Source organism: Bactrocera tryoni, chromosome 4 (genome assembly GCF_016617805.1).
Source record: "Bactrocera tryoni isolate S06 chromosome 4, CSIRO_BtryS06_freeze2, whole genome shotgun sequence".
Classification (NCBI taxonomy): Eukaryota; Metazoa; Arthropoda; class Insecta; order Diptera; family Tephritidae; genus Bactrocera; species Bactrocera tryoni.
In genome coordinates this window covers 67,193,572-67,219,714 of record NC_052502.1, presented here as the reverse complement: position 1 = coordinate 67,219,714, position 26,143 = coordinate 67,193,572, and the positions used below count along the sequence as shown (strand labels likewise).

General features: G+C 34.6%; 1 protein-coding gene across 6 annotated transcripts in view; it reads left to right on the top strand.

The window, feature by feature from the left end:
- Positions 1 to 26,143, top strand: part of LOC120773478 (guanylate kinase) — a 173,134-nt gene that overhangs the window by 92,772 nt on the left and 54,219 nt on the right. For all 6 annotated transcript variants that reach the window (XM_040102397.1, XM_040102398.1, XM_040102399.1 and 3 more), the window contains exon 4: positions 21,631 to 21,945. The gene's annotated coding sequence lies outside the window, so the exon portion shown is untranslated. The remainder of the gene's footprint in view (positions 1 to 21,630; positions 21,946 to 26,143) is intronic.

Here is a 26,143-nt window from a genome sequence, read left to right as displayed (position 1 = left end):
CGCAGGAATAGACGTTCGGAAAGCAGTGGTAGTAGCAATAGGCGTGCCAACAGAAGAAATAGAAATAGACGGTCCAATAGACGGTCCAACAGACGTCGTGGATAAACCGTGCAATCTAATTTTTGGCAAAACTATGGTATATTGCTAGAACTTTAAATAAATATGTAACAGTAAAATTTTTTTTTGAAAAATATAAACTTTTTTTATAAGAAACAAATAGGCTTATAATTTCCGCTTTGATGCTTGTCAAAGGTGATATTGTATATTTTCGAAGTGAATCGGCTTCTTTGAATTTCATCGGCTCAACTCGGTTAGAGAACTTAGTTTTTCAAGCCAGTCGTGGCGATTACTTTTTCATTGCCGCTAAAATTCTTTTCAGCGAGCATTCTCTAATGAAAGAATGAATGCTATTTCAATATTTCCAATATACTACTGTGGGCACAAAATAGTAAGACTTTTTAATTTAAATTTCGCGCGAAAATACGTTCGTCGAAATATATTCTTTTCTCGGTTGGCATGACTGTCAGTGACTTCTTAGCTAAATGTCATATCAAAATAATCATTAGCCTTTAGTATACGCTTATCTTTTCGAAGCACATAAAGTGCATTCGGCGATTTTTACGATGAGTGTATTAATTCAACAGAGAAGTTCTATTAAATTTTGTTTGTGGAATCAAATTTCTGGTGACGAAACGTTCAGAATGTTGGAAAAGTCCTTCAGTGATGATTCCTTGCTGGTTCCTTGGTTAAAATTATTCAAAGAGGTTCGAGAACGCTTTGACGCCGAACCACCTCCAGGGCGATCATCAACATCAACTCATAATCAAATATAGGAATTGATACTTGAGACAATTAACAGTCAGAGATCTTGCTGGCATCGTTGGAATATCGGAAGGAACAGTGAAAACCATTTTGAAAGCTCGTCTGGGTCTAAGAAAAGTAAAAGCACGATTTGTGCCAAAACCACATAATTTTTTCGAAAAACAGCCTTGCGTCTGCTTTCTGACTACCAGGATGTCATAAAACACATTATTACTGGCAATGAGTCTTGGATCTATGTTTACAACCCGGAAACAGACGATCATTCGACCGAATATCGTGGCGAAGGTGAGCCGCAATCGAAAAAACCACGTCAAAACGCGTCAAAAATCAAGGTTATCTTAACAGTTTTCTTCGATTATCGAGTTGTGTTATACTCCGGTTTCCTTCCGATCGGCCAAATTGTCAACAAGAAACACTGTTTGAGTGTTATGCGTCGTTTGCGCGAAGCTGTACGTAAAAAGAGGCCGGAATTATGGGCCGACAACTTTTTTTTAGTTTTGACAGCACGATAATGCACCGTCACTTACTGCATTCATTCTTTGTGAGTTTTTCGCCAGATTTTCAATCAGTGATGTGCCGCAACCATCGCATTCGCCGCAGTAAACTTAAACAACCGCTCCGGGGAAAACCTTTTGAGTGAATTGAAGGCATTAAAAACGTGAATCGTTACGCGCAGTGAAAGCAATTCCGGAGATTGGCTTTAAGGGGATAATCTGGTATAGACGCTTGAATTTTAGGCATTTTTTAAACTAAGATAAAAAAAAATGAAAAACATTTTTACTATCCATTTTTTATATGTTTTTTATAGACATTTTAATAATATAAAAAAAAAAAATTGCAAGAGAAAACAAACCAAAATTCGTCGAGATAATACGGACCGGTGGAGTGGAGGCTTCAAAAAAAAACGGTGCGTTCTGGTTGACGTGATTTCAAGCCTTGTAGAGATCTAAAACACAAAAAATAAGAAGATTCTTCATTAGTAAGGATGTCGTTATCGGGTTGACCATTTTCAAAAAAAAAAAAAAAAAAATAACAAAATGGTGTCGACTTGAAAAAAAATTTTTTTTTACCCGATTTTTTCGAATTTTCGAATTTTTTAAAAATACTTCAAATCAAAATTTTTTTGAAATCCAAGGCAGACACGATATAGTATTGTATAAGGAAGATATGTACCAAATTTCAAAGGAATCGGTCCAGTAGAACTTGAGATATCATGTCAAACACCTCAGCCATCGGCTGTATCTCCGAAAATAAGTCGAATTTTGAAAAATCCTTCCAAGGTCATATTTTTGAAAGTCTTAACTTTCAAAATATGCAAAAAAAAATCGATTTTTTCAAAATCCTAGACCAGAAGAAGGGGGTACCCTTAACAACTGTTTTGAGTATTGGAAAAAAATGTTGGCGCAGGTGTATTGCAGCCAAGTGGTATTACTTTGAAGGGGACGGATTTTAAAATTATGAACAAAGTCTTACTATTTTCTGCTCATAGTAGTAGTCTAAAAATTGTAGTGTTTTTTTCAACATCATGATTTATTTTAATAAAAATTTATTATTTATTTATAAAGCTGGTCAGCTGTCGTTTTTTAAGTCTTCCGAGCGTTCCACCAAGCAACAAAAAACCATTTATGTATGCCATAGAGCTCTTATGGTGGCATGCTTTACATACATACATATATTGTAATCAATTTCATTACTTGCCAGACTTTCCCGTTTGTTAAAGTTGACGAATATTTAGCAAGAAACGGTAGGTGTTTTGGGTACCGATCGCGGTATTTTTTGCTTTTATTATTATTATTTTTAGTTACTTTTTTTTCTCTCTCCCCTGACGCTTTGGTCGTGGCCCTGCCTTTAACAACGCCAACTGTCTGGCTTTCAACCAAGTTGTGTGTGTTCGTGTATGTCAAGCCGATGCACTTACTGTGTCCACATGCCAGCCGGTGTCAATGTGATGTCAGCAAATGTCAGCAAATGTCAACAGTTTGTCAAATATGTAGTGTCTTCGTTTCACTTATTGTAGTTGTTGAACATTTTTTTAGTTGCACATACCGCTTCCAGCCTTGACCTAGCTACAACATTCGCCTCGTAATAATGTAAAATGTGCAATAGAAAAGCTGTTGCCAACAGTCACGTGCCACTTAATGTGTACACTCGTATTTATTATAGCCTTACTGTAGAAATATGCCTATATATGTATAAATTTCTTTTTGCAATTTGAGATTCCAAGCGAAGCCAGGTCCTTCGCTACCTGGTCTTTCCAACGGAGTGAAGGGGTTCGTCTTGCTCCACTTCCCCAGCGGGTACTACGTCGAATACTCTCAAAGCTGTAGCGTTTTCATACGTTTGGGCGACATGACCTAGCCAGCGTAGCCGCTGTCTCTTAATTCGCTGAACTATGTCAATGTCGTCGTATGACTCATACAGCTCATTGTTCCATCGAATGCGATATTCACCGTTGCCAATGCGCGAAAGACCATAAACCTTCCGCAGAATCTTCTCGAAAATTAGTAACGGCGACTCATCAGTTTTTGTCATCGTCCATGCTTCTTCACCATTTAGTTGGACGGGAATAGTGAGTGACTTTTGGAGTTTGGTCTTTGTTCGTCGAGAGAAGGCTTAACTTCTCAGCAGCTTTAAAATCGACCAAGAGCGTATCTTCCAAGTTTTGGCGAATGGTGAATATCTGGTCAGTTGTTGATTTTCCAGGCATAAAGCCACACTAATAAGGTGTAATCAGTTTGCTGACGGTTGGCTTTAATCTTTCACATAATACACTCGATAGAACCTTTTATGCGATGTTGAGGAGTCTTATCCCACTGTTATTGGCGCAGATTGCGCGATCCACCTTTTTGTGGATTGGGCAGAGCACTTTTAAATTCCAATCGTCGGGCATGTTTTCATTAAACCAAATTTTACAAAGAAGCTGCTGCATGCTCCTTATCAGTTCTACGCCGCCTTGTTTGAATAGCTCGGCCGGCAATCCATCTGCCCGCCGGTTTGTTGTTCTTCAGACGGGTAATTGCTATTTGAAGTTGAACTAAGGAAAAACACTCAGAGTAAATATAGCAGAGATGGTTGATGCAAAGCTGTGGCAGCTGCGCGGAACGCATTAAACATACTTACATATATACCGATGGCTCGAAAATAGAAGCGGCTATAACTGTTCGGAGTTAGGCATAAGACAATTTTTTAAACTGACAGATCACCGTGGTATATTTCAAGTAAAGGATTTTGCCATTGGGAAAGCCGTGAAACTAGCCTCTAATTGCACTAGCAGGCAATTGCAAAGTAAATATCTACGTGGACAGCAATCAAGGCCTTAATCTCGTTTCGCATATTGGAGCAGAAGTTTTTTAGGCAGAAGGGCAGTGGTGGAGAGTGTCGCCAGGAACAAGCGACTTCACTTCTACTGGATGCCTGGTCTCAAAATCCTCGTTGGCAATGAGATAGTGGCCAAATCGCCAAGAGTGATGTACGATTGTCAAGAAAACGCGATCGACATTGGTAAACCTATCCATTGTTAATACGACGAACTGGAGAGGACTATGGTTAGGAAGATCAATTTGCTAATTTTCCGTCCGCGATGATGAAATATAAGTCTACTATATCTAGTGACAATCACACAATTTCTAATATGTTTGCTAAATTCTTTAGGTTCAATTACTCTCCAAAATCTCCAAAAAAATTTTCCGCATCAGCACAAGTTATGTCCGATTTCTGTAATTAATACACCCACCATTTCCGAAGGAGACGTCTTATATCAGTTAAATATGTTAGAACAATCATTTAATTATGGCCCAGATATGATTCCCTCATGCTTTCTTAAAAAATGTGCCAAATATATATGCCAACCCTTAACAAAACTATTTGATTCATCTCTTAAGCAAGGCTTATTTCCATCTATATGGAAAAAGTTGTTTATAATTTCTTTACATAAAAGTGGATTTAGTTCATCTCTTGAAAACTATAAGTGAATAGCAAAGTTGTCAGCAATACCTTAACTTTTTGTAGCAATTATAACGGATGACACAAGCTTCCGGATTTTTCCACTAATTTCTTGTTCTCAGCACGGTTCTCGAAAGGGGAAACTACAGTAACTAAAGTGCTTGAATGTGGATCACATGTACCAACGGGCTTTAGGGAGAATAAGCATATTGATGTTATATACACAGATTTTAGTAAAGCTTTTGATAAAGCAAAGCATTCAGTTCTTTTGAATAAACTTAATCTTCTTGGTTTCCAATCAACTTTTCTAAAATGGGTTGCTTCTTAACTTAGTAATAGAATTCAACGAGTCATATTTAACGATACTTTTTCTGACATAACCAATGTTCCTTCAGGCTCCTTCAGGCGTTCCTCAAGGTAGCCATCTTGGTCCAATTCTGTTCTTATTATTTATTAATGACATATCATCTGTTGTTAAGTAGTCAAGAGTTTTATTATATGCTGACGATGTAAAACTTGTTTAATCTCGCCCAATTTCACTCTGTAAGACAAAAATGTAAGAATAATGTTATCTACCGAATTTGGTTGAAATTGGTCGAGTAGTTCATGAGTTAAAAGACTTCACTTAAATATGGGCGGCGCGAACACGAGTATGCAGTGTTTAGAGCGCGTTTTATGTGAGGTCTTTGAGGTTTTTGACGTCAAGAAGAACAAGAAAAAAAATTGTGGAAAGATTTGTTTACAATGTCTAAAGACTCTTGAGAGTTTGTTTCGTTTATGCCACACCTAGTTGCTATGTGATAAGAGTGAGATGACATTCGCGAGTTGTTCAACAAAAGTAAGTAAACGTCAGAGCTGTATAGCAAAAATTTTAATGCATATTTAAAGACAGAACACCTGAAAGTTTATTTGACGCTCGTGACAGAAAATTTAGAAAACAAAATACCATATAACATTTGTTAATTTCAACTTTAAGCTCGCGTTAGAACAAGTATTTGCGTAATATGTATTGTTGTCAAAACAAAGTATTCTTTTTATAAATTCATGTTTTTTTCGGATAGCATTCACTATATAAAGGCAGCAAATTAGTGTGAAAGTTACAGTTGAAGAAATGAATTTGACACCGAAGTTCCTAATCGCGCTGGTAGCGTGTTTGTTGTGGCAACAAATTCTTGCTGCCGACACCAACTCTACCGACACCAGCAGTAATTCGACCGATACTTCAAGCAACACCACTACAACTACTACAACCACGGCCAGTCCAAGCTCATCAACGAGTACAAATTCAAGTTCCAGTTCAAGTTCAAGTACAAGTGCTGCCGCCTATCGGAGGAGAATAAGAAATTTGCGGAGAAGATTAAGGCGGCAAAGGCGTGTCGCAAGGCAACGGCTCAGAAAGCAACGTCGCGCTATGCGCAGAAGGCTACGCAGGAGTAGGCGACGTGCACAAAGAAGTGCCACTGGCAATAGAGCCAATAGAAATAGACGGGTCCGTCGTGGATAAATCGTCGCAATTAATTGTATATATATCAAATATAACTTTTGGAAATATATACAGAATTTTAGCATAAGAGTTGTTCTCTTTATTTCCGCTTTGATTCCTGTTCTGGTAATTTTGAATTTATCGGCACAACTCGTCCAGGAAATTTTGTTTTGACAATTCAATATTGACGGTTACGTTTTGATAAGGATTTTTAATTCCTCTCTTAAACAAGTTATATTTCCTTCGATATGGAAACAGTCATTTATAATCTCTTTGCATAAAAGTGAGTTTAGATTATACACTGAAAACTATAGGGGTATTGCAAAACTATCAGTTATAGTACAGTTTTTGAAGCTAACATTGTAGACCATATAACTTTTTCGATGTCCACGTTAATTTCTTCTTCTCAGCATGGATTTCGTAAAGGAAAATCTACTCTAGCAAATTAACTTGAATTTGTAAATCATGTGTCATTGTGTTTTATGCACTCGCATGTTATATCCATTGATTTTAGCAAAGCTCTTGAGAAAGTAAATCTCATGACTCCCTATCTTCTGCGCTTTCGCCGAAGATTTCTTTAATGGTTATCTTCTTATCTTTTTAATATTGAGAACACAATGAGTGATATTTGAGGATACACTTTCAGAATCAATTAATATCTCTTCAGGTGTTCCACAAGGTAATCCTCTTGTTATGATTATGTGCTTCTTATCTATTAACGTTATCTCTTCTGTCATAGAGTACACAAATATTTCATTATATGCCGACGGCTTAAAGCTTTTTAAATCATATACTTTAATTGATGAAAGGTGCCTGCTGCAAATAGACTTAAACAATTTGGTAGTTTGGTGTGATAGAAATGATTTACCATTGAATCTCAAAAAATGTGAAACCTGTAAATGTATCTCGTAGACCTGGACTCTCCTCTCCTTATACAAGTATAAAAAAGGCTTTTTGCTATATTTACTATAGCTTTTAACTTTGTTGATTTGGGAGTCACTATGGCCCCTGAGCTTAATCTTACTTAGTTTACATATGAATACCATAGTCTTAAAAGCAAACGGTATTCTCAGTTCTGTTAAACGTTGGTCTAAGAAATTTAGAGATGTATGTTACTAAAGCACTTTTTACTACTTTGCCTAGACTGATGTATTTTAGAATATGGCTCTGTTTTATGAAACCCTGGTTACCAAATCCACTCTCACAATAAGAGTCGATACAAAAACATTTTGTACTTTTTGCCTTAGAACATTACGATGGTATTAAGTCTTCCAACAGACTCCTCGCGTCGGTTGGGCGGGAGGAGAGTGAACGTTGGGTTATAATTAAAGTTATCGATAACAAAATCACGATTTAAAAAATAAAAATGAGTCCATAAAAATCGATAAATCTAATTACTAGATTAAATTTTACGAATTTATGCAGATATTTTTATATGCTGTAAAAAAAATAATATAATAAAAGTTTTCGACTAAACACAAAACAATGTATTAGAAATTGTTTTTTTTTTTTCAATACATAAAAACAAAAAATTTACCGAATTTGTTTTTTTTTTAATTTTAAAATACATTTTAAGGTATCGATTTGTTCTACTTAAATGCCTTAGAGCTAAGTGAAGAATAATTTAAAAGTTATCGATTTTTTTAAGTTTTGGAACCAAGTAAACATAATTTTAAAGATGTTGGCAAAAAATTATAAAACGATATTTGTGCTAAAATTTTTTTTTTTTAATTTATTTTTTATCTATAAAAAATTTTGAATTATGAAAAGTCGAAATAAATCGATAAAAATCGATCGTTGAATTATCGATAACTTTATGATTTTATGATATAAAAGAATATATTTAAATTTAGAGTTAACGATAAAAAATTAGAAAATAATGTTTTATAAATAACTGTGCATAACGTTATTAAAAATAACGTTAAAAAAATCGCGAAATTAAGTTTAATTGTTTATGTAAGCATAAATTTTAAGTTTTACTTTATATATATGTATATCCAAAGTACAAAATTATGTCTTAAAGTAAATTTAAATTAACGGCAATGCGAAAATTAAAGCTTTGTTGATAACTGTGCTTAAAGTTATCGATAACACAATCGCGAGTTGAAGTTTTATTTAAAAAAAAATTGCATGAATTATAAAAATCGATGTCTTAGTTATCGATAATTTTATGAATTTATGAAAAATAAATTAAATTTAAATTTAGAGTTAACGATAAAAACTGAGAAAATAAAATAAATATTATAATAACTGTGCATAACGTTATCGAAAACGAAATCGCGAAATTAAGTATATATCCATGGTATCGAAAAATGCCTTAAAGTAAATTCAAATTTCAATGCGAAAATTAAAGTATTGTAAAGAACGTGTTTAAAGTTATCGATAACAAAATCGTGAGGTGAAGTTAAATTGTTTAAACATAAACAAATTTTTATGATTGAAAAAAGAAAATTTAAAAATAAATCGATAAAAATCGATAAATTAACTATCGTTAATTCAATGAATTTATAAAAATGAATTAAAAGTAAAAGTTTTTTTTAAGTTATCGATAAAAAGTTAGAAAATAAAGTTTTATCAATCACTATGATTAAAATGATCGACAAAACTAAAAATATGTTGATAAAATTCGATATATTAACTATCGATAATTCTATGAATTTATAAAAATTAATTAAAAATAAAAGTTTTGTTTAAAGTTATCGATAAAAAGTTAGAAAATAAAGTTTTCTAAATAACATAACTATGATTAAAATTATCGATTACAAAATTGTAAGATGAAGTTTAAATGTATATGTATTAAGACATTTTAAATGAAAAAAAAATATAAAAAATCAATAAATTCACTGCCGATAATTTTATGAATTTATGAAAATTAAATCTAAAATAAGATTGAACGACTTGAACTTAATTCCTCAACACCAGTAGTTCTTTTCCTTTTATTGGTTTTGTTGGTGATCATCCACACTTTCATTTTTCATTTTCTCAGCACCGAAATGTGCAATGAATGATAATCAAATTTCACAGCACCGAAAGTGAAATGCTAATAAATAGCAAGCAAGTGAGCTAACGCCTTTAAAATATACACAAAAACTATGTATATGAAGCGGGCAAAACTATAATTCTAACTACGCGGTAGAGCAAAATGGGTGATCAGGTAGTGGGGGCCAATATCTAATTACACACACAAATACACATAAAGTGGCAGCTGCAACTGATCTACATGCTATACATGCATACACATGCACCACTAATAACTAAATACTTTGTATTGCAACAACAATAACAACTAGCGGCGACAAAGACAAATTGTCACAGTGCTTCAAAATACTGGATTGTAGGAGAGGCATAGGCAGAGCGGGGAATTCACGTATGATTCAAAAGTAAAAATCTCCAATGAGCGGTTAAATAAATAAATTACGTACTACAGTAACAGCAACAACAAGACTGGCAGTAAAAGACGCTTGTGTGGACTCACTGTTTGCGCGCGGCCTCAAAGTGTCAGAGAGGCAGCGCTACAAAAACATACGAATGGGAAAGTGAGTGCAGCAAAAAGCCAATAAAACAAATATGCACAGCACCAGCACCAGCAACAACAACAATATAACAAGCAATCAAAACAAAACAAAAAAATTAAAGGAAAACGCGCATCCATCCGGCAAATCCCTTAATTAACAATTCCGCTCAGCAAATGTTGGCTGAACGCTGTTCGTAATTCGCTTAGAGCCGTAGCGTTGTTGTGCTGCACGCTCGCCGCTTAGGCGTTGTCTTAGCGTTTAAGCGCTTCGTTTTCGTTTTCGCTTTTGTTGGGTGTTGTGTCCAATTTCACCCGTCAACTGCTAATTCTTTTACCATTTATTTATTAACAGCTCAATGCAGTCAGAAAATCAACCATTGTTGTTGCTGTTTCATTAATGGCCAATGATTTTGGTGTACGCGGAAAAGCAGCATGCTTACATGCATATGTTGCTACGCCCTCGCTTCCTCTCACCGTCCACCGTCAAAATTGATTCTCACTAATTTCGCATTAAAATGTCGTTTGTAGTGTGTGCGTGGCTTCGGAAATGTTGAAGAAAGTTTACAGCAGCAAGCAAAAATGCAGACAAAAGCAACAACTGCGCAAACAATATAAAATAGTATGGTTTGTTTGGCTAACAGCTTCAAAGTTGAATGACTTAATGCGCAGCTCGGCACACAACTATTATATCTACGTACAGTAAATACTGCGTAAGAGTGACAGAAGCCGAGAAAATTGTGCGCACTGGCGTAAATAGCTATTAATGCATTCGATCTGATACCAATATGGTATAATAAATTTATTTTTGTCAAAAAAAAATTTACAAATTTCAAACAGATGGCAACTTTACTCATAAATAACGCCGGCGAGACGCTATTTTAAAGCTCTTTTCTTTGACGTCTATATCCTATGTAGTATTTCATTATTTTCGTCAGATTAATCGAATTAAAAAATAATAAAACGGTGGCAACACTACGTAACAATATTTTCAAGTTCACTCTATTTTAAAGCTCTTTAAGTTGATAACTATTTTGTATGCAATATGTAATTTCATCACATTCATTAAGTTAAAAAATAAAATAAATAAAACGGGGGCAACCTTTCGCAACAATATTTTCAAGTTTAAGTTAACTGAAAGTATATATTACATTAAAATAAAAAATAAAATTAAAAGGTGGCAACTCCTTACAAAAATATTTTCCAATTTAAGCTTTCTGAAACTTAATTACTTCGATGGCCATTTTGTAATTATAACTTTTTTCATTTTAATAAAATAAAAAGGTGGCAACTCATTCAAAAATATTTTCCAGTTCAAGCTTCTTGAAATCTGTTTAATTATTGTCCATATTGTAATATTTAACTTTTTTATATTAAGAAAATAAAAAGGTGGCAACTCTTTACAAAAATATTTTCCAGCTTAGCTTTCTGAAACTTGTTTGATTTGATTTTCGTATTAATCAAATTAAAAAAATATAATAATAAAGATAGTGTTAAAAAAATAATAATAGAATTGGCAACCCTTCTCAAAACCTTTTTTTTATTAAAAGAGGGCAATCTGTATCCTTTTTCTTTTGGGGCGCATATTATAATAATTCACTCTCTCTTTTAAATTAATTGCATTCGAATAATGCAAGCAGTTGGCAACCTTGTTCAGAAATATTTTGAAGTTTATGCATAATCCACTAACTTTTGTTTGATATCCAGGTTGTCGCATTAATTGCTTTAATACATTTTATCGAATTCAAAAATAAAAAAGATGGCAACATTACCAAAAAAAATTTAAGCATAAATCTGTCATAAAGCTCTAAAATTATATTCGGTACCCATACAGTAACTAAAAATACAATTTTATTAAATAAATTTTATCAAACAATTGGCAACCCTATTCAAAAATATTTTAAAGCTCAAGCATTTTGAAACCTGTTTATTTTGTGGCACATATTTTGATATTTTAGTCTTTGTATTACATTAACTGAATGAAAATAATATAAACAGTTGGCAACCTTGTTCAGAAATATTTTCGCTTTTTTGCACGCTTGAGTCAATTTTATTTGATATCTATGTTATTATATTTTCTATTTTTAATGCATTTATTGCCTTAAAAAAGTAAAAAGGTGGCAACGCCATAAAAAATATTTGCATTTTCAGACACCCGAAACTTCCTCATAATGTAAGAGCATTTATTTTATCAAATTAATTTTTATGAAAATGTGGCAATCTACCTTTAAAAATACATACATATGTGAGCGGTAGCTTTCCGAAAGTTGTCTAATTTAATCTTTATATTGTTATATTAAATTTAATTTTTGAAATATTTTTTTTTAACTTTAAATGTGTTTGAATAATTTTTTTTTTATATTTTATTTCATTTTCTAAATGTTGAATCTATAATTTTTTAAGTGGCAAAAAAAATAATCGCCATTTATTACAAAGAAAATAATATTTTATTAATATTTTATTAATATCTTTTTTTAATTTTACACACTTGGGAAAAACAACTTTAAATAAACGTCAGTATAGAAGAACCATTCTCGAGAGGTTGTGGCCTGGATAGAAATTTAGCAACAAAGAAGAGTACTGGCTTTAAAAACACAAAATTCTCGAGCCAAGTTCGGCCGATGAAGTTCATAAGAACCGATTCATTGCGAAGAAGATCAAAATTACCACAAGAAGACTCGAAACGGAAATGAAAACAACAACTCTTATGCTACAATTGCGTATATATTTCTAAAAAATTAAATTTGATATATACACAATTAATTGCGACGATTTATCCACGACGGGCCCGTCTATTTCTATTGGCTCTGTTGCTTCTTTGTGCACGTTGCCTACTCCTGCGTAGCCTTCTGCGCATAGCGCGACGTTGCTTTCTGAGCCGTTTCTTTGCGAGACGCTTCTGCCGTCTTAACCTTTTCCGCAAATTCCTTATTCTCCTCCGATAGGCGGCAGCACTTGTACTTGAACTTGAATTTGTACTCGTTGATGAGCTTGGACTGACCGTGGTTGTAGTAGTTGTAGTGGTGTTGCTTGAAGTATCGGTCGAATTACTGCTGGTGTCGGTAGAGTTGGTGGAGGTGGTGTTATCGGCAGCAAGAATCTGTTGCCACAACACACACGCTACCAGCGCGATTAATAACTTCGGTGTCAAATTCATTTTTTTCAACTGTGACTTTTACACTAATTTGCTGCCTTTATATAGCGAATGCCAACCGAAAAAAATTAATTTTTAATCAAAAAGAATAGTTTGTTTTGTCAACAATATTACGCAAATATTTATTGATAACGTCTGTTTACAGTTTTACATTAACAAATGCTTAAGCATGTGGTATTCTGTTTTCTTATTTTCCGTTCTCAGGTGTCAAATAAATATGTAGTTATACAAATAGTTACAAACTTCGCAGTGTTGTGTCTTCAAATAGTAAAATTGTTAGTATACAGCTCTGACGTCTATTTACATTCATTTTACAACTCTTAAATGGCAACTAACTCTAATCACGTGGTTACTAGTTGTGGCATAATCGAAACGAACTGTCGAAATTCCGTAGTAATTGTAAACAGATATTGCCGCTACTTTCGTTCTTGACATCACGAAGCAAGCAACACACATCACACGCGCTCGTAACACTGCATACTGGGAATGGTATCAACCACCTTTTGGTGAAATCTTATAACTCAGGAACTTGACTCGAAGTATTTCAACCGAATTCAGTACATAACATTATACTGACATTATATTTCCCAGATAATTATTTTAAGTTCCATCTGATTCTTTCACGTAATAGCATATATGAAGAAGCTTACATGTTGTATCGTAATAAAACTAGGCACAAATAGTTCCTTCAAGATATGCCACCTACCGCATACAAATAGTGGAAGATCATAACGTATCAAGTGCGCAGATACCGGATATGAAGAGTGAGTGCCGTTGGCTGACCGTTTACAGGAAATAGCGGTCAATATGTGAGCTGTAACAATGAAACTTTGACAACGTTTTCTAATGGTTATCATGTGCCGTGCCGCCAAAACTGGTTAAAATTGGGTCAATACTACCTTAAGACCCTATATACCTATTACAAATCTTTTTAAAATTTCAGCTTGACCTTATACTATTGTATCGACTAATATGTGATTTACCTTTGTGAAACTCAGCGAGCGCTTTTTTAAACAATAATAAACAGTGTATCATTATAACTAAAATGGAAAAAAATCGATCAATACTACTCGTAGTGCCCACAAGAAATTTAAACTTCCTGTTGGCTTTGTAACGCATATGTATGTATATCAGTCCGTGTGTAAAATATCTTAACAAAATTAAGTGAACGCATAAAACTATATTTTGATGCCGAAAATGTGTGAAGTCAGCTCACGAATCGCTCCAGCTGCCATATACTAACTGGTAATCCAAGTAGAAGCACTTTTTTCAATGAGATGTTGCACCATCTGAGACCTAGTTGCGACCAACATTTGAAAGAGATAGTCTACAAAAAATAAATGCCAAAGCATGTTATTTCTTACGATAATAAACATTCCCATTAAATTTAAGTTTATGTGTTTTATCTTTAAAAAAAGTAGTAGCCTCGAAATGCATCACCCTTTACATATTATATATTTTTTCTCGATATTTTAACAGTGTCTAAAACGAATATATCGGTCAAAATGTGAGTATTGTCTGTATTTAAGGCAATTATTGCAGACCTTTTCTTGTCGTGAATATATCCAATATAGTGATTTCCGACTTTCCACTTGACTTTTAAGCCTTTTTGTCAGTCAATGGTGTGTGAAATATTAATGAAATTAAATTCTCTTGCGAATTGTGTGATTTAAAGCTGAATTTAAAAAGAATTGGTCTGTCCTTAACATCATATTTCTATCCTGAATTCCTATCCTCTGTTTGTCGTTTTCCACATAACTCATTATATTCAATTTGGCCTCTTTGGTTGAGTTTTAATCATATATATCTCATTTCAAAATCTTGTTAGGAATCGTTTGTATTTGTGAAGGGTATTGCAGTTTCGGTGCAACCGAAGGTAATGTGTTTTTATGTTTGTCTTCAAATAAAAGAGGCTCTTTACTTAACGACAAGTTTAAAACTGCTGTTCTCTACTCCATCCATGCAAGGAAGTTAAAGGCGGTACTTATCTGAATAATTTTTCAGTATTCGAAAGATATGTCAGATGTTTTTAAACTATGTTTTAATTGCTGTTCTCTACTCCATCCATGCAAGGAAGTTAAAGGCGGTACTTATCTGAATAATTTTTCAGTATTCGAAAGATATGTCAGATGTTTTTAATCTATGTTTATTTTTTTAATACTGTAAGTACCACAGTTTTTAAGTATATGGTTTCTTAAGGAGGAAAGGCAAATGCTACTTTTAAAAACTAAAATTTTAATCGTGTTTTTCTTTAAGAATATTCTGTGCATAATTTGTTTGGAAAGTGACCACGCTTCTCTTAGTTTGGCCTACAGATTTTACTATTTTTTGCAGAGCTTAGCCGATAAGTTTAGTTTCACGAAAATTTCGTTTTCGTAGCCGAAAATTAGACGATTTTATGAGGAGCCAAGAACTGTCACGTTGGCAGTGTACTTTAAAGTCTTTAGGGAATGGTTTTATGACATTATAAAATCAAAAAATTCAAAACTATTAGAACTTTCAAGAGTATAAAATTCTTCGTTCATAGGTATTTCCGGTATTCACAGCTCTCTTCGCTTTCAATATTTTGTTGTGTATTCTGCTTAAACATAATTGGCTAAAGATCAATTTCCTCATTTTCTTAAATGAAATTGAAAATTGAAATTGAATTTTCCTCATTTTCTTAAATGAAATTGAAAATTGAAATTGAATTTTCCTCATTTTCTTAAATGAAATTGAAAATTGAAATTGATCTTTAGCCAATTATGTTTAAGCAGAACCTCTTGGTTTACGTCGCCTTTTTGTCCAGTTGGACAAGTTTGTCACCAATTAAATGAGTGTGTTCTGTATTTTAATGACCAAATTGTTCACGCTTGTTTTAACGAAATTCGCCTTGATCTTGAGAACCTTGAAGGCTCTTTGTGTTACTTTGTTACAATACCATTTTGAGATATATTCGTGCAGCTTTACTCAACACCGGAACCAACTATATAAGATTCTCTTTCCAACCGCAATAATGTGTTTCAGTAACTTTTTTCTTGGCTTCTTCATTGATAACTAGTTATTGTCTTAGTAATGGGAGTTTGAAATTAGTGACCTCAGAGAGTGTAAGTACCTAACATTTTGTGCTAATTTTGGCGTCTTCTCTAAGTTGTCCCTCGAAGCTTGCCTTGGTTGTTAAAAAAGTGAATACCAAAGCTCACACTTCCGCTATCATTAGACGCATTGTGCTCCCAACAGGGTAAATATTCTTAGTTGCAGTATTTTTTTATTATGTGTTGAAATTCTTTCTTCTTTCTTTTTTATTTAGCTGTTACTTTTAACATTAATTAGGAAAGGAGAATCGATCTCTTGAACTTTGCATCTTTAAAAGAAAAGAGAGAAAGAGAGAGAGAGAATCGATCTCTTGAACTTTGCATCTTTAAAAGAAAAGAGAGAAAGAGAGAGAGTTAACGCAATGTTGCTCATGGGCTTCTAAACGAGGTTATTGGAACCTGAGGGTTTAAGAATTCTTAATATTGAAATAGTTTTCACTTTCTAAAAGTGGAAAAATTCAAGTTTCACCAGTCTATGAATAAAAGCGAGGTTACTGGGTCCTCAGATGTTAAGATACCTGAATGTTGAAATAATTTTCGCTCTCTTTCTGGACCACAAAGTGGACATATCAGTTTTCATAAGATTAAGGGTTCTTCTCACTTCTAAGCGAGTTTACTGAGTACTTAGGTATTAACTTTCCTGAATATTGTAATAATTTTCGTTCTCTTTCACGATCTCAGAATGAATAAACCAGAGTATGAGTTTTTTTTTCACTACTAAGGGAGGTTACTGGGACCTCAGGTTTTAAGATACCTGAATTTTGAAATGGTCTTCGCTTTCTTTCTGCATCTCAAGGTAGCAAAGTTTGAAAGTCATCGTAAGTTTTTTAGGCGCCGTTTAACGTTATCGCTAAATTACTCTCTGAACTCACTTGTTGTCTTCCTACCATTATGCTTCATTTAATACTCTCTCCGAGGCTCCACTGTACACAAATACAGATTTTCGAAAAGTAGGTGTCAGTGCTAAAATGCTTAAAATGCATTGCGTGTCGGCTGTTTAGAAAAATGCAAATGCAACAACAAGTACACACTACAACAAAACACACCATATAATCAGCAAGCTAATGCGTCAATTGTTTGTTGCCACCACACGCATACATATTTACATTGGCGTAGAAGATTTGCAAATAAGGCACAGTTTGGCTTTGGTGTTTTCGGCTCTATGCGCACTTTCTTTCTGACAGCCAGCAACAACAACAACAAGGTGTGCACCTCACGCCACGCCGTTCTGTGCGCGCCGTCTCCTTAAACATCTGCCAGTGTTGATGATTTCACTGCCGTCTTCGCCAGAGCTGCGCTTTCTTTTAGTGCGAAGTTGTGTGGCAGCAACAAAAGTACGCAAAGCAATAACAACAACAGCAACAATACACATTTGACCTCGACCGTCGCTACTTAATGATGACTTTGTGTGCATTTTAAGCAGTTTTGTTGTTGTTTGTGTTGACATTGATATGCCTTGTCCGTTGCTGACATGGGCGTGTTGTCGGTCGCACTGCAAATTGCACTTTCATACGGCTGAGATATGTGAATGAGTCTTTTCAACGCACACTGACAGTGATTGATAACTGTAAATGAGCAGTAACTGCGCTTGGCTTTTGCTTTTGTTGTTATTTCCTTAAAATTTTTATATTTCATTTTAATATTTTGTTAATTGAGTGTCTCTATATAAAACTGTTTGGCATAATCACAAATAAAGCTGTCTTCAAATCTTAACTTTGGACTCCATGTACCTAAGATCCAACCTGGGCTTAAGGTGGAAATTTTCTTCTTTTTTTGTTTTCTTAAATCGTTGAAAATTACGCCTTACTATGATCACGATCTTGGTTTCCTTTGATAATTTACTTCTTTCTTCGTTTTTCCAGATCGTTGAAAATGTCGATTTAGCTCGGCACAAGAAATATTCTCTTGGTCAGCATGTTCTTCCAGTTTGATTCGAATCTCAGCTGATTGAAAAACTCATTTCGAAGTAGAACTTAGTACTACAAAGTAGAAAATACACCTAAGTGATTGAGTTAATAGCTTCTAAGCTTAAGATGTAGACCAAATAACCTGATTATATTGAGCATGAGTTACCGATGTAGCTCTCTTCTCGTAATATGTAGATCTCTTGGCTAGACAATCAATTCTCTTTTCCCAGTGACTTTTTGTTTTTATTATTTCATTTGTTTTCTAGAATTTGGCTCATTGGTTAGGTTATCTGGTTAAATAAATACCCTCATCAATAATTTCGTCGAGCTTTTAATGCGTCTAATGATTGTTTGTAATATCTAGCAGCAATCGAGATATAGCTCTACTCTACTCTAACTGGATTACGGAGCTTTTGGCAGGCCACTATCGATGTGTGTAGCTTGAACTGTGCCGTGTTGAAACGCAATGCCTCTTCTAGGAGCTAAAGCTGTTTTCTTCTTGGCGATTACTTTATTTCCTTCAGATAGTCCAACTGTCGACAATACTGGCATAAATTATAAGCTTGGCCGTAGAAGAGCAGTTCATAGGAGGTGATTCCCTACAACTGAGGCTGTGGTTGGCTAGCGTAGCCGCTGTCTCTTAATTCGCTGAATTATGCCAATGTCGTGGTATATCTCGTACGGCTCAATCCACAAAAGGCCATAAATCTTTCGTAGAATCTTTCTCTGCAAGACTCGTAACTTCGACTCATCAGATGTTGTCATCGTCCATACCTCTGCACCAAAAAACAGGACGGAGATAATTAGTGACTTGTAGAATTTAGTTTTTATTTGTCGAGAGAGGACGAACTTCTCAATTTCCTACTCAAACCGAAGTAGCACCCACTGGCAAGAGTTATTCTGCGTTGCCCTTAAATCGTAATCCTTAATACGTTTGTCATTAAAAAGGGGGGCCCTTCGTCCAAGGCTGTTGTGTTTTCATTGGGGGTATTTTTTTCTTACGTGGCGGGTCCCAAGCCCTCGCAAAATCCTGGGGAAGGATAATACGCTTTATCACTTTAGCTCGCCTACAAACGGATGGTTTTTGGCTACCCAGAGGATACTTGACCTAAGGCCGGAAGTCATAAGCTGCATGGGCCATATGTGGAAGAATCGTTTTTAGCCACTCGCAAGTGTGGCACTCAGAGAACTTTCCTAACTTGCGTGAACTTCTACACACGGTTCCATTCAGCTCCCATATACTATAGACTATATGCTGATTTTCATTATTCTAGCATTATGTGGCTATGCGTTGAATATGAATGGAGTTGGTTCTTACCTTGATCTAAACCTCTTTTCTCTAAAACGATGACTTCCGATCTTCTGGTTGTTGTTTTTCTCTATTATTCATCCCATTATATTAAATTCAGCCTGTTCGATCAAGTTAATATCACTTTGAAATTAACAATGGAAAACCAAGTCCGTGATCATAGGTACGAAGATTTGAAGAGGAAGGTGTCATTTTCATTGATCTGGGCAAACAAAGGAAGAAGGAATTCCAAAGTGATCACGCTTTTCTCATATGAAGATATTTATACCCTGAACAGGGTATATTAAGTTTGTCACGAAGTTTGTAACACCCAGAAGGAATCGTCGAAGACCCTATAAAGTATATATATAACTGATCAGTATGTCGAGCTGAGTCGATTTAGCCATGTCCGCCTATCTGTATATATACGCACTAGTCCCTCAGTTTTTAAGACATCGTTTTGAAATTTTGCCAACGACATTTTCTCTTCAAGAAGCTGCTCATTTGTCGGAACGGCCGATATCGGACCACTATAACATATAGCTGCCATATAAACTGAACGATTGGAATCAAGTACTTGTATGGAAAACTTTCACATTTGTCAAGATATATTAACGAAATTTGATTTATGTTATTTTCTAAGACAACAATATAATCTCCGAAGAAATTGTTCCAATCGGTTAACTATAGCATATAGCTGCCATACAAACTGAACGATTGGAATCAAGTACTTGTATGGAAAACTTTCACATTTGTCAAGATATATTAACGAAATTTGGTATATGTTATTTTCTAAGGCGACAATGTAATCTCCGAAGAAATTGTTCAGATCGGTTAACTATAGCATATAGCTGCCATACAAACTGAACGATTGAAATCAAGTACTTGTATGGAAAACTTTCACATTTGTCAAGATATATTAACGAAATTTGGCATATGTTATTTTTTAAGGCGACAATGTGATCTCTGAAGAAATTGATGAGATCGGTTAACTATAGCATTAGCTGCCATACCTGAACGATCGGAATCAAGTTCTTGTATGGACAATTTTCACATTGAACGATCGGAATCAAGTTCTTGTATGGACAATTTTCACATTTGTCAAGATATATTAACGAAATTTGGTATATATTATTTTCTAAGGCAGAAATGTAATCTCCGAAGAAATTGTTCAGATCGGTTGACTATAGCATATAGCCGCCATACAAACTGAGCGATCGGAATCAAGTTCTTGTATGGAAAACTTTCACATTTGACAAGATATATTCACGAAATTTGGTATATATTATTTTCTAACACAACAATGTAATCTCCGTAGAAATTGTTCAGATCGGTTAACTATAGCATATAGCTGCCATACAAACTGAACGATTGGAATCAAGTACTTGTATGGAAAACTTTCACATTTGTCAAGATATATTAACGAAATTTGGTATATGTTATTTTCTAAGGTGACAATGTAATCTCCGAAGAAATTGATGAGATCGGTTGACTATAGCATATAGCTGCCATACAAACTGGACACACAGTTAGTGAGGGGTATTTAGCTTCGGTGCAATCGAAGTTAACGTTTTTTCTTGTTTGAATATAATTTTAGATATGAACTAAAATATAGCAATAAAACTAAGTCTAAGTTTATGTTCTTCAATGTGCATAAGTCAGCAAGATATCAGATGATTGTAGCTTATTCCCAAGCAACTGAATACCAATAAAGAAGAAGAAGATCTGAAGGAATTTCGAGAGCTTTTATTTTTGCAAGTTGTGAGAGTGTAAAATATTCGGATACAGTCGAACTTAGCTTTTTCTTACTGTATAATTTAAAATGTATAATTTAAAAACCGAAAATATACCCCCGGCTTTGAACTTTGAAAAAATGCGAGATTATATGATCGGTTGCAACCGAATTTGAGCCTTCCTTAGTTGTTTATTTTGTGTTCTATTTTCTAAGATATACATAATATGATATTACTAATAAGATAGTATACTTATAGATAATATTTATCTTATCCGGATTTTCAATATTGTTTTTCTTTTCTTATCTTGATGCACTCTCTTGTTCTCTCTTATCTATCTTGTATCTCTCTTGTTATCTTCTAGTTTTAACTTTTATTGATTCTTCTTTTTGCTTTTATCGCATGTCTTATTTTATCTACTTTATTCAGATTTATCTTTTCTTATCTCTCTTTACTCACATATGTGCAAATTTTCTGAAAATATTTGAAGGTCTCCAAAGTAAGTTTATTCATAGACTTTAACAGAGACGCTTTGAAATACTCGTTTTTGCATATTTAGTCGTGCGAAATGTCTCATTGTTGCTACTTGATCTGATGTATGTATATTGTATGTTTATGTTTCTTTATATATATTTTATTTTATCTCAAAAAATGTTTAAATTTTCCTTTTTGAAAACGCAAATTAAACGAAAATTCATTTCTGCTTATCTTTACAGCATTTTCGGGCCACCAACGCAAAGGAAATATTATATTCGTAAACAGTGAATTAAAACAAAATACTAAACCCATTCAAAGCTTGAAAGAAGCAGCAGCAGATAAATTTCAATATTTTAATTGCTACAAACAACTATTAAAAGGTCGAACAAGGCGTTTAAAAAAGAATAGCATACAAGTGGGCGTCTATTTACAAAATTTCCTTACGAAAAAAACACTAACTAGCTGTACGACACGCTTCAGCAGTAGGCGTAACAACAACAATAACGAAGTAAAGCAGCTTAACGAGCAGATATCAGCTGCGCTACGGAAAACAGGTGGGTGCTAATCTCTTTCATTGACTGCTATTAATTTTGAAGAGAAGAAACAGATTTTTTGTTAATGAGTTTAATGATTAATGGCGGGCAATTTGATTTCTTGCTGATTTTGTGACTTTATATGTACAAACACATTTGCATTTCAGACATTAATAGCGGATTATGGATATTTTATTATTATTTCCAAATGTTTTTAATGAAACTTAGTGGCAGTTAAACATGAAAGAACGCTCGCGAGCTTAGCGCTATTAAGCTTTAAGCGTGTGAGCGAATTTTGTATGCAAAGTTAAACTATTGAAGAACAGAATGGAATAATCCGCAATAAAAGTAACTGTTAAATATTAAGAAAAACATATTTAAGCACTATAACAAAAGTTTATTGATTAACTTTTTGGCTTTGACATAACTTGAGAGACCTTAAGAAAGGTCAGTACATGGAAATTGTGTGTCTTTCTTGTGCACATTCTTCAATATTATATAAAAACAAGAAAAAACGTTAACTTCGGCTGCACCGAAGCTAATATACCCTTCACAGGTGCATTTCTTTTAGCAACTATGTGTTCAGTTTATATGGCAGCTATATGCTATAGTTAACCGATATGAACAATTTCTTCGGAGATTACATTGTTGCCCTAGAAAATAATCTGTACCAAATTTCGTGAATATATCTTGTCAAATGCAAAAGTTTTCCATACAAGAACTTTTTCCGATCGTTCAGTTTGTATGGCAGCTATATGCTATAGTTAACCGATTTGAACAATTTCTTCGGAGATTACATTGTTGCCCTAGAAAATAACCTGTGCCAAATTTTGTGAATATATCTTGTCAAATGCAAAAATTTTCCATACAAGAACTTTTTCCGATCGTTCTGTTTGTATGGCAGCTATATGCTATAGTCAACCGATTTGAACAATTTCTTCGGAGATTACATTGTTGCCCTAGAAAATAATCTGTACCAAATTTCGTGAATATATCTTGTCAAATGCAAAAGTTTTCCATACAAGAACTTGATTCCGATCGTTCAGTTTGTATGGCAACTATATGTTATAGTGGTCCGATATCGGCAGCTCCGACAAATGAGCAGCTTCTTGAAGAGTAAATGACGTTGGCAAAATTTCAAAACGATATCTTGAAAACTGAGGGACTAGTTCGTATATATACAGACACACGGACAGACAGACAGACATTTACACAACACATAATTAATTACAACTAGTATGTACAGTGAGAGAGAGAGAGAGACACATAGTCTAGTAGTACTCGTATGAAGTTTTATATTCATCTTTGAACACTTCAGGATCAAGAATAAAAGAATATATATAATTTACAAAATCGTATTAACCTCAAACTAGGATTTCAAAATAGCTTCAAGTCTACTAATCATATTTTGCGGTTAATACCATTTAATCAAATTTGACCCGGATTGACAAAAAAATAAAAAAAACGATAACTTCAGTTATATAATATGTCGGTTGTATTTTATAATTCGTGAAAAAGAAGAGAACAAAAACTAATTTTATTTATCGAAAATCGCTTTATTGTGCTTCAAAATATTCTCCAATAACTTTTTTACATTTTTACATGCATTTGAAGCAATTCTTGAAGCCATTTTGACACTCTGATTGAGGTATCTCCAAAACATGCGTATTTTATTACAAAGTTTTACTACCGCCTTCAATGTATGGTAGGCTCTTGAGCCCGTAATAATACAAAAATGTCGATGGTTAATGCAATTTTTTATACATTTGTTATAAGACCCGACTGGAATGGCTTTCAGTGATTCCAGCGATTTTTGGTTTTTTCGGTTTTTTCGGTTTTTTCGGTTTCGACTCAATTCGCTGTACGGTAGTTTGTTGAATTGTTTCGTCATCATATGTGTAAAGCCATGTCTCATCAGCAGTAATGACGCGGTCTTAAGGTTCTCAGCTACATTGTCAAGTATCTCTTTTGCAACCTTTACTCGACGTCCTTTTCACAAGAGAGTCGAGTTGTTTGGTAGGTATCCAGCATTGACGTGCTTCATACCCAAGTCCAAACATAGTGCCAACGATTGCGAGAATAGTTTTAATGATCTGGATCTTTGTGATCTGTAACTCTTACGACGGAAGGAGAGCACAATACAAGACATACTCCCAGGGTCAGCACTCAACATTAATTATACGGTCTTCACCCCAACCTAAGCATACAAGTAGCCAGCTTTTGGATTGCAGTCGAAAGCAATTTGCCACAGTAAGTTGTTTTGTTCAGAAAGCTCAAAAAGCAAGATTAAGTTGAAAGTCAGAATTATTTCTAAACAAGTTGACTTGCTATATAGAAGTTGGCAAATCAAATAATCATAAACTTTACTGATATACCAAAAATTTAATAGAGTCCTCACTGCTGTGTTACTAAGTATAATCGATCAAATATATATACGGTGCTTAAAGATCCAACCATCAACAGTTTCTTAGAAAAGATTGAACTTCTATTCTTAAGTTTGCATGGAATAAATGACAGTGGTGACAATTTGCTTGAATAAAGATGAAACCGAACTTGAATTTCGCCGTAATTCGTACACTAACTATAACTTAGCTAGAGAGAGGACTTTACTTTTCAATTGCCTACACAGTCCGAAGTAGCACCTGTTGGCAAGAGCAATCCTGCGTTGGATTTCCAGGCTGACATTGTTGGTGGTGTTAATGCTGGTTCCTAAATAGACGAAATTATCTACGACTTCAAAGTTATGACTGTCAACAGTGACGTGAGAGCCAAGTCGCGAGTTCGACGACTGTTTGTTTGATGACAGGAGATATTTCGTCTTGCCCTCGTTCACTGCCAGACCCATTTTCTGTGCTTTCTTGTCCAGCCTGGAGAAAGCAGAACTAACGGCGCGGGTGTTGAGGCCGATGATATCAATATCATCGGCATACGCCAGCAGCTGTACACTCTTATAGAAGATGCTACCTTCTCTATTTAGTTCTGCAGCTCGAACTATTTTCTCCAGAAGCAGGTTGAAAAAGTCGCACGATAGGGAGACACCTTGTCTGAAACCTCGTTTGGTATCGAACGGCTCTGAGAGGTCCTTTCCGATCCTGACGGAGCTTTTGGTGTTACTCAACGTCAGTTTACACAGCCGTATTAGTTTTGCGGGGATACCAAATTCAGACATCGCGGCATAAAGGCAGCTCCTTTTCGTGCTGTCGAAAGCAGCTTTGAAATCGACGAAGTGGTGGTGTGTGTCGATTCTTCTTTCACGGGTCGTTTCCAAGAATTGGCGCATGGTGAATTCGGTAATTACAATAACGATTTAATATATTTGAGAAGAGAAAAGCTAGCCTTAAAATCCAGCTGCCATCGTCTGCATCTTAAAACTAGATGTAGGACCCTCCATTTTCCGAATAAAATCAAAGCGCTTACCGCAAGCAAGAAACGCACCTCCAACAAGCATAAAGTCATGGCTCAATAAATTTAACTCAAGGTCATTGTTCTTGATCTTATAACATTTTATTGCCTTTTAATGCCTGCTTCACTCTGCTTACGCCTAGCAATACCTTCTCAATTAATTGCTTCATATTTGTTCGCCTCAAAATTCCCTATGATTCAACTGTAATGCCAAAATAAATACATAAATATTTTATAAGCTCAAATACCCGCCAGGTTGAATTTATAAATCCCCCTTTCAAATATGCCTACATGCACATGAATCATGGCAGCGACGCTCATGTGAAGCAGATGAAAATTACTAGGCAGTTTGAGCGTCAATTGATTACCCGAAGGAGTTGTTGCGTAATAAAAACTAGCTTGAAGGAGTTGAGGACACTGAACTGCGTGAATTTAGAAAAATATATGCGGCAATGAAGAAGTGAGTGCTAGAAGAAAACAGATTTTTTTATTTGATAGTATTAACTACACTGGCTTGCAGTAATAATTATATTTGAAGGGATAACTCTTGGCTGCTATGTGTGAAGTTTTTTTAAGTGCCAAGGCGAAGGTGTAATAAGTTTTTTCTTGTTCTCCAAAAATTATCATATCTCCTAAAGTAGTGTAGCTTGATCTTATGTTCACTGGCACCCACTTAAATAATTTGACAAATTTTTAGCAGGGTGATAATCGCTTCTTTGCTTCGAAAGCTTTTGCGAATTCGAAATTCTCATCTTTTCTCTATTTGATATCTCAAAAGAAGAAACGAACTGCCTCTTCTCTTAGTTTGAGTTAGTTC